We start from the raw sequence: 10,323 nt of genomic DNA on the forward strand, positions 1-10,323 counted from the left end.
TACTTCACAGGAGACTCTGAAGGGACTCATGGACACCGGCATCAGAAACTACAGATTATTTCTTCTTCTGTAAAACACAAGTCACCATTCATGTTCATTGCATCATTTCCCACACAATGAAGGTGAATGGTGACTGAGACTCATTCAGCGAAAGATCCTCTTATGTTTTGCACACATGAAAATTTATATGACTTCAGAACATCATGAGGATGAGTAAATTATGACAGAATATACAAGTTTCTTTGTCTTGATCAAATGAATGCATATTTCCTTGCGGGCAGAACAAACCAACAAGTGTGCCAAGAACTATAACCTTGAATGCCTGAACGCTCTTGTTTTCTGACATTATTCCACAGGTGTGCAGATGGAAGATTCACTGGTTCTGCTGGTTTCTGATCCTGAGGTGACGAACAAGTCCAGGTCTGCCTCGATATCACAGGGAAGTCACAGTTTCATTTCTTCAACAGTATTTGGTTTACTGAGGTGTGTGTGTGTCTTGTTTCCACTTCTGTGATGGACAACGACCAACAAAGCAGAACATTGTTTTTTTGTATTTGTAGCTTAACAACAATAATGTTTGACCTCAGGCAGCGATTAGTCCTCTTCATTAAAACATCTACAGGAAATATTTTGCATATGGAATATAAAGTGTTTGCTGAAGCGTATTGTTTCCAAAAACACCGTTTGAAGGTTTGGTGAAGGAAAAACATATTCTGCATCTTTGATTTTTTTTAAAAAGAACATAAATAATACATGAAACATGTTTCCTGTAAATGATCTCTAATAAAAATTAAAATAATTTTCTAGAATTGTTCAAAATTCTGACGTCAAATCACCTGACATCCCTGATGACTGTTCATTAGATGTTTTCTTCTGGCCAATAAAAATGTGACGCGTTTAGATGAAAGTTATATATCGAGCTTTCCCAGAGAGCATCCCAGAGCATCGAACCTGATTCAGTGTTTTCAGTTTATGTCAAATCTGTGAAAGCAGCTCAACTGACCCAAAACCTCTCTCCTCCAAGGCCCGGACACACAGATCATTTGATCACATGACACAAACTTAATAACATGTCGAATTGACTGACTCGAATACTGTGTTAAGTCTGAATATTTATGGAAAACTTTGCAAAAGTTAAAACAGAATAAATTCCGGCAGGTTTTTGGAGATCAGATGATATGATGATCAGTAGAATAATAATGTAAGATGCTTTTATCTAAATCAATTTGCAACTTTCTTCTGTGGAACAAAAGACTTCATTCAGCAAACCCAGATCCATCACTCGTTCTCGCCGGGAAGTGACACGGTTTCATTTCAACAACAGTATTTCATTTACTTTAATGAACATTTGGCACATGTGTTTCTGAACTTGACAGTGTGTGTCTTGTTCTTCAGTGACGTACACTAAAGCTTCTGTGATGGACAACAACACAGAACGTCTTGAAGAGCGATAAACAAGAAGGAGATCATCAATCCGTAACTAAATTAAATCAGTGATATTTGCTTTACTGTTATTCTGTGGGATATGTGTGTGTTTTCTAGCGGACATTGAGCAGCTGTTGAAGATCATCAGTCTCTCTCGGGTCAAGCTAAAGTTTCCACCAGCTCCAGTTTGACTCTCCAATATCTCAGCCTTTATATTAGAAAAGCACAAACCAGACCATCCTCATGTATCCCATCATCCCTTTCAGTCCCTCATTTACTCTCATTTTCACTGTCCTCAGTCAGATTCAGTCCTCTCAGAATCTGACATTACAGACACAATCCTCCAAGAAAGTTTGTTACAAAACACACTTCAGTGACGAGCACAAAATGCCACACGCTCAAGATATGGTGTGTCTCATTATGAGAATATATAATACAGAACTGTTTATTTCCATATATCCTCATGCAAAATCCATCAGTAAACAAACACTCCCGAATGTTTTAACACAAGCACAACTTTTTATTAATTTAGCTCATGTTCCACGAGCCTCTCCTGTTTTCCTCAGATCATTGTTGGCCACAACCTTTTCTTTTTATTAATTTACCTCTTCCATTCCTGCATCACTGAAAGCACCATCGACTGTAGTCGTGTTGATGTCGTATAGTTTTTTAGACAGATGAAAATGAGGCTCTGAGGGATAGAACTACAGTCTTTACAATGGTCCTACATAGTGTGTCATTTTTACAACTTTCAAAACTGTTTTATGGAGTCTTTGTCTACTACTTCTTTTGAAAGATGTTTAATCAGACCAACTGCCATGTTGTGAAACTACAGCACAACCCACCGAACTCAATGTAGTTCAGTCGCTCACAGCCTCACTTTCATTTCATGTTTACTGTCCTGTTGGTTAGTAGTTGTAGTCATCCAGAAAAGTATAATCCTGCTGAAAACAAAACCACTTCCAGTCTGATCACAGTTAGTTTAGCAGAGGAGTTTAGGAGTTGTTTACATGGTCAGGCCGATCTAAGATGGTCAGGCTGAACAACCGGCTAAAACCAGCTGAACTCCAGTTTAAACCAGCTAAGACCAGCCAACCATGAGTCATTGATTCCAACCACATCAGAGCAATAATCTGAGGCCTGGTTTCACAGACTGGGTTTAGTTTAAGCCAGGATTAGACAGTTCAATTAGGACATTTAAGAAGCTTTTATAAACGTGCCTTAGAAAAATACATTACTGGTGTGATCTTGAGACTAAACAATGACACTGACATATTTTAAGATATACCAGTGCAAGTTGCTTTCAGTTAAAACATGCATTTTAGTCTGTGAAACCCGCGGTGAAAGTAATAGTGTGAATTGTGTATTTTTGTATACAATCCTTCATATACTTTGTTCTCAAAACCCTTCCAGTAAGCTAGTTGGGTTGAGTAGCTGTAACATGTTTAGCTAAATGAGTTTTTCAAGTACTAGAAGTGAGATGGCTCCCTCTTGTGGCTGGATGAATCTACTGAATTTAAAGATTGTTTATCCTGCAGTGTTTTATATCAGACTGGAGATCCGGTGGTCATCAGAGTTGTGATCTGGGTCTCTGGTTAGCTTGGCTTTTATTTTATTATTTTTATACTTTTATTTTTATTTTATTTCTGTGTATCAGCCCTACAACTGAGTCCTCTATCAATCTGCTCCATAATACACAATAGCCTTCGAGCATTAAAAAGATAATCAAAAGAATACTATTTATAATTTATTGTTAAGTTATTGTCATGAAATCACCACAGGGCTTGAACTGTCAAACACTGGCTTTTCCAGGCGAACAGTAAATAATTAACTGAATACATAATTAATAAGTGGAAGGATAGCAAACAGTAATACATATCTCTGGATTTTCAACATCTTGTTTGATTTTGTATTTAGTTTACAGTTTACACTTACATTGATTTTTGTTTAACGTTTTTGTGTGTAAAAGGTTCAAATCAAATACAAGGCAGTGTATAAAACATAATCTGCATTTTTGATAAAAATAACAAAGAATATCGAAACATGTTTCCTGTCTATGCTCTCTTCAATGAAAGTAATTGTGTTGTCGGAGTTCCCCTGCTGGAACTTTCCCATCTTCTGCCATCAGATCACGTGATTTCATTGATGACTTCTCATTGGATGTCTTCTGGCCAATAAAAATTTGACACCTGTTAGATGAACCAGAATATCACAGAGGGCAAATTCCAATCAGAAGTGAGCATCCCCATACATGAACATACATTATTCAATTATTTCCTTGAATTGACCATCGCATGTTCCTGTCGCTAACGGACTTGTTGAAGGGCCCGTCGTGAAGGGATTCAGTTGTTCACTTTTGTTTGGAACTTTGCTCTCTCTGTTCGTTTGTTGAACCCCAGGTGTCGCAAATGATCTTCTCTCTTCTTTCTTCAGACATATTGAAAATTGTTTAAACAGCTGTCATTTCTGATGCCTGTTTAAAAACATGTATCCACTCTGTAATACGGTAGAGAACGATCTGTGTCAACTGGACTGCACCAGAGAAGTGTCACACAATCATTTGAGTAAATAAAAACACACAACAAAGAATGGTAATATTATAAAAATGAATTTATTTCATAATGCAAATTTACAGCCACATCTTTCTGGGAGTGGGGGGAGTGAGTGGGGGGAGTGGGTGGGCCCCCTCGGTCGTGCTACCTTTCGTTTGTGGGCCCCAGGGAGGGGTGGGCCGCCACCTCGGTCGTATTGCCTTTCGTTTGTGGGCCCCAGGGAGGGGTGGGCCCCCTCGGTCGTGCTACCTTTCGTTTGTGGGCCCCAGGGAGGGGTGGGCCCCCTCGGTCGTGTTACCTTTCGTTTGTGGGCCCCAGGGAGGGGTGGGCCGCCACCTCGGTCGTATTGCCTTTCGTTTGTGGGCCCCAGGGAGGGGTGGGCCCCCTCGGTCGTGCTACCTTTCGTTTGTGGGCCCCAGGGAGGGGTGGGCCGCCACCTCGGTCGTATTGCCTTTCGTTTGTGGGCCCCAGGGAGGGGTGGGCCCCCTCGGTCGTGCTACCTTTCGTTTGTGGGCCCCAGGGAGGGGTGGGCCGCCACCTCGGTCGTGTTACCTTTCGTTTGTGGGCCCCAGGGAGGGGTGGGCCGCCACCTCGGTCGTATTGCCTTTCGTTTGTGGGCCCCAGGGAGGGGCGGGCCCCCTCGGTCGTGCTACCTTTCGTTTGTGGGCCCCAGGGAGGGGTGGGCCGCCACCTCGGTCGTATTGCCTTTCGTTTGTGGGCCCCAGGGAGGGGCGGGCCCCCTCGGTCGTGCTACCTTTCGTTTGTGGGCCCCAGGGAGGGGTGGGCCGCCACCTCGGTCGTATTGCCTTTCGTTTGTGGGCCCCAGGGAGGGGTGGGCCCCCTCGGTCGTGCTACCTTTCGTTTGTGGGCCCCAGGGAGGGGTGGGCCGCCACCTCGGTCGTATTGCCTTTCGTTTGTGGGCCCCAGGGAGGGGTGGGCCCCCTCGGTCATGTTACCTTTCGTTTCTGTGCCCCAGGGAGGGGTGGGCCCCCTCGGTCGTGTTACCTTTCGTTTGTGGGCCCCAGGGAGGGGTGGGCCGCCACCTCGGTCGTATTGCCTTTCGTTTGTGGGCCCCAGGGAGGGGTGGGCCCCCTCGGTCGTGCTACCTTTCGTTTGTGGGCCCCAGGGAGGGGTGGGCCCCCTCGGTCATGTTACCTTTTCGTTTGTGGGCCCCAGGGAGGGGTGGGCCCCCTCGGTCATGTTACCTTTTCGTTTGTGGGCCCCAGGGAGGGGTGGGCCTCAGGGAGGGGTGGGCCCCCTCGGTCATGTTACCTTTCGTTTCTGGGCCCCAGGGAGGGGTGGGCCCCAGGGAGGGGTGTGCCCCCTCGGTCGTGCTACCTTTCGTTTGTGGGCCCCCTCGGTCGTATTAGGTTTAGCTTTGCTGGCCGTCAATTATCATTTTCTCAGCAAAAAAGCCGTCGATCAACATTTTCGAACATCGTTTTATCAACATTACCGGCTTTTAGAAACTGTTATGGATAGAGATCTTTTTTTCATGTGCTCACTAAAACCTGGAATGAGATCCCACAGCACATCAGGACTATCACATCAAGAAGACTATTTAAAATAACATTTGCTCGCCATTTAATGGACAGATATATCTGTGACCATTGAGATGGCTCTATAGCCCCTCCTGTTGCCCAATATCTTGGTTTTGTGTGTCTGTTGTTGTCTTTGCGTATGTGGTTTTTATGTTCTGTAGAGCAGGAACCTGCTGAAAATCAGTTTTATACTGAGCCAGGCCCGATTGTCCTCAATCTTTTCCTGTTTTAAAAATATAAATAAAAAATATAAATAAATAAAACAATAGAAGCAGTCGTAAATTAGAAATATTGTGGATCAATCGAATTGTTCCGTTCTAGCATCATGCTAAACTGTTATTATAGAATTGCATCCCTGTGTTACTGAGCGACTGTCTGGTCGAGAATTGTATCTTCTAAATGGTTGATAAATATATCTTCTAAATATCTTAACAAAGCGGCTTCCAGCTGAAAATACTTGAGAAACAGCTAAAGCTAGTGTTCCCCAGGTAAACCCAGTAGAGAACATGTTAACCAAGTTAAAAATAGGTGAATAAAGCTGGTATATAGACAATATGAGCTTGCAAGTATTGAAAATATGCATTCCTATACCTGTCACGAGGGCAAACCATTGCTGGAGTCTTGAAAAGGTCGAAGCCGGTCGGTCTACTGTGGTGTTTGACACGGGTATAACGAGGGAAAGTGACATATTTACCACAGCGAATTCAGGCGACGCACTAAAATTGTAGGATACAAAAGCGTAAAAATCGTCTGGCTTCTTCAAAACGAGAGAGCAGATGATCGAGTGGCTGTCTTCTCTATGTCAACGTTCATCAAATGAATCTTAGTCACGAGTTAGGGTTAGTTATATAAATGGGGGGTGTCTTCATACAAGTGTCAGATTTTCATTGGCAAGAAACAAGTCAGGAGATCTGACGTCAACATTTTTTAGCGCTAAAATCACATGCCTGACTGTCATGTCAGATCTTGCCCCGTTCCCCTTGTTTCTTCATTTGGTTTAATGAAATTACATTTATTTAAGTTTCGTTTATCTGGCACTCACATAATTGATCCCCTTTATATTCACTTGCTCCTGGTTAGCTTAGCTTTTATTTGGTTATTTTTATACTTTTATTTTAATTTTATTTCTGTGTATCAGCCCTACAACTGAGTCCTCTATCTGCTCCATAATACACAAAAGCCTTCGAGCATTAAAAATATAATCAAAAGAATACTATTTATAATTTCTTGTTAACTACCAATGACGATCGTTTTATAAAGGAAATTATATTGCTCGTTTACCTTTTGTTATCTGTTTGAGAAAGATTAGATTTTCCAGTTCCATTGCCTGAATATTCTTGTGTTATTGAGATTGGAAAAACCCTTATAACGGCAGTTCATGTTGTTCTGCCACCAAAACACACGTTTGGATGGCAGTCAATGATTGATTTGGTTTGGCTCATACTCTGCAACATTTCATTGGTATGAATGTAGAAGTGGAGAGAAATTGCACTGTAAACAAGTGCTACTGATCGGTATGAATTCAGTCATCTAAGATGATCAGTCTGACCAACCAGCTAAAAGCAGCTGAACTATGATCATATTTTATTATCTCTATCTGGCTATTAAGTTCCATATCTACTACAAAGTATTGCTACTGACCTATAAAGACCTAAACGGTTTAGCTCCTGCGTATTTAACTGATATTCTATCGCCCTACAATCCATCCCGCTCTTTAGGGCCATAATTTACTTTTCCTTTTCACGGACTTATTAAGATTCAGTCCGCCATCCAACAGAATCGGACATTACTGATATAATCATCCAAGAAAGATTGTTACAAAACACACTTCAGTGCTTATAAGCAATATGACTCATTCATGAGGTGTGTCCCACTATTATAAACCTGTAACACAGATGTCTTTATGAATTCCCCAAAGATCCCAGTACAAAAATATCCCCTTTCCAGCCCAGTCTAACCAGTGTTTAATATCAGTAAACACACAATCCAGCCTGTTTTAATACAAGCACTTCATACGAAACACAAGTTTAATCCTGCTAGTGTTCTTATGCTTAATGCATTACAAACATCCCAGATGAAATGATCATGAACCAGCTGCACGTTTGAACATGTTTTCAATATGTATTTATAGTGTAAACGCCCAGTATTTTACCCTTCTTGTTCTTTTGTTAAACCCAATGTATTCGCAGGCTACACATTACGTAAATCTAGACGTCCTTAGGGTTTATTTATTCTCTTACTTGATTTTTTTAAGTTTCGCAAACACAACGTTTTTATTTATTTATTTATTTTGATTTACTGTTAGATTAAATGGAGTAATCTAAGATGAAGCTTCACTGAATAATCAGTTTCCCTCACCAATGAAAGCATGAAGGTGGGAAGACAAGAACACAGACACAGAAAGTTGATCAAACTTTCTACCTTTCTACCTATATATCTTCACAAACAAAGAAATATCCTCCCATATTTTTCTCACCCAATAAAAGTAAATAATGCTGTATAAGGAACTAGATTTAGCAAAATAACAGCTTATTTTACACCCAATCGAATGTGATTGTTTTACAGTGGATATGATATTACAGTTTGTGCAATCCATGGAAGTGTTAAAACAGGTAGGAGTGCACTTGTTGGTTTGTTCTGCCCACAAGGAAATATGCATTAATTTGATCAAGACAAAGAAACATGTATATTCTGTCATCATTTACTCGCCCTCATGATGTTCTGAAGTCATATCAATTTTCATGTGTGCAAAACATAATAGGATCTTTCGCTGAATGAGTCTCAGTCACCATTCACCTTCATTGTGTGGGAAATGATGCAATGAACATGTGTTCTACTGAAGAAAAAATAAACGCTGTAGTTTCTGATGCCGGTGACCCGGAGTCCCTTCAGAGTGAATGAACTAGATTAAACACACATTTTTGCTCTGATTACCCTACTCACGATGAATCACCATTTTATAATGTAATAATTTCACATTTAATCTCTAAATTAATGTAGAAACAACAAAGACAGTAGCCTATATTTTAAATATTTGTCTAAAAGGTAGGAAATACAGAAATTGAATAAAGTTAAATGTTAAATTATACACAGATTAATCCTTATTAAAGTTACAAAAGTTCTTTAGTCAAGAGCAGTGAGTGTTTTTCTCTGTTCCCTTTGTTCTGTGATTACAGTTTTTTACCCTTGTCCTGGTCTTTGCCCCACTCCTCTCCCTTGTCCTGGTCCTTGCCCCACTCATCTCCCTTGTCCTGGTCCTTGCCCCACTCCTCTCCCTTGTCCTGGTTCTTGCCCCACTTAGTTCTTTTTCTTGCCCCACTCCTCTCCCTTGTCCTGGTCCTTGCCCCACTCCTCTCCCTTGTCCAGGTCCTTGCCCCACTCTTCTCCCTTGTCCTGGTCCTTGCCCCACTCCTCTCCCTTGCCCTGGTCCTTGCCCCACTCCTCTCCCTTGCCCTGGTCCTTGCCCCACTCCTCTCCCTTGTCCTGGTCCTTGCCCCACTCTTCTCCCTTGCCCTGGTCCTTGCCCCACTCCTCTGCCTTGTCCTGGTCCTTGCCCCACTCCTCTCCCTTGTCCTGGTCCTTGCCCCACTCCTCTCCCTTGTCCTGGTCATTGCCCGACTCCTCTCCCTTGTCCTGGTCCTTGCCCCACTCCTCTCCCTTGTCCTGGTCCTTGCCCCACTCCTCTCCCTTGTCCTGGTCCTTGCCCCAATCCTCTCCCTTGTCCTGGTCCTTGCCCCACTCCTCTCCCTTGTCCTGGTCCTTGCCCCACTCCTCTCCCTTTTCCTGGTCCTTGCCCCACTCCTCTGCCTTGTCCTGGTCCTTGCCTCACTCCTCTGCCTTGTCCTGGTCCTTGCCCCACTCCTCTCCCTTGTCCTGGTCCTTGCCCCACTCCTCTCCCTTGTCCTGGTTCTTGCCCCACTCCTCTCCCTTGTCCTGGTTCTTGCCCCACTCCTCTCCCTTGTCCTGGTCCTTGCCCCACTCCTCTCCCTTGTCCTGGTCCTTGCCCCACTCCTCTCCCTTGTCCTGGTCCTTGCCCCACTCCTCTCCCTTGTCCTGGTTCTTGCCCCACTTGGTTCTTTTTCTTGCCCCACTCCTCTCCCTTGTCCTGGTCCTTGCCCCACTTCTCTCCCTTGTCCTGGTCCTTGCCCCACTCTTCTCCCTTGCCCTGGTCCTTGCCCCACTCCTCTCCCTTGTCCTGGTCCTTGCCCCACTCCTCTGCCTTGTCCAGGTCCTTGCCCCACTCCTCTCCCTTGTCCTGGTCCTTGCCCCACTTCTCTCCCTTGTCCTGGTCCTTGCCCCACTCTTCTCCCTTGCCCTGGTTCTTGCCCCACTCCTCTCCCTTGTCCTGGTCCTTGCCCCACTCCTTTGCCTTGTCCAGGTCCTTGCCCCACTCCTCTCCCTTGTCCTGGTCCTTGCCCCACTCCTCTCCCTTGTCCTGGTCCTTGCCCCACTCCTCTCCCTTGTCCTGGTCCTTGCCCCACTCCTCTCCCTTGGCCTGGTCCTTGCCCCACTCCTCTCCCTTGCCCCTGGTCCTTGCCCCACTCCTCTCCCTTGTCCTGGTCCTTGCCCCACTCTTCTCCATTGTCCTGGTCCTTGCCCCACTCCTCTCCCTTGTCCTAGTTCTTGCCCCACTCCTCTCCCTTGTCCTGGTCCTTGCCCCACTCCTCTCCCTTGTCCTGGTCCTTGCCCCACTCCTCTCCCTTGCCCTGGTTCTTGCCCCACTCCTCTCCCTTGTCCTGGTTCTTGCCCCACTCCTCTCCCTTGTCCTGGTTCTTGCCCCACTCCTCTCCCTTGTCCTGGTCCTT

General features: G+C 44.3%; 1 long non-coding RNA gene across 1 annotated transcript; it reads right to left on the reverse strand.

Annotated features, from left to right (window-relative positions):
- Positions 1-4,017: 4,017 nt before the first annotated feature.
- LOC307011718 lies at positions 4,018-6,414 on the reverse strand. Its single transcript, XR_013800465.1, has 3 exons — positions 5,183-6,414; positions 4,276-5,132; positions 4,018-4,226 (listed from the first exon to the last, which is right to left on the reverse strand). It is a non-coding gene; the product is annotated as an uncharacterized lncRNA (long non-coding RNA).
- Between the last annotated feature and the right edge of the window lie 3,909 nt (positions 6,415-10,323).

Source organism: Phoxinus phoxinus (genome assembly GCF_949152265.1).
Source record: "Phoxinus phoxinus genome assembly, chromosome: 15".
Taxonomy (NCBI): Eukaryota; Metazoa; Chordata; class Actinopteri; order Cypriniformes; family Leuciscidae; genus Phoxinus; species Phoxinus phoxinus.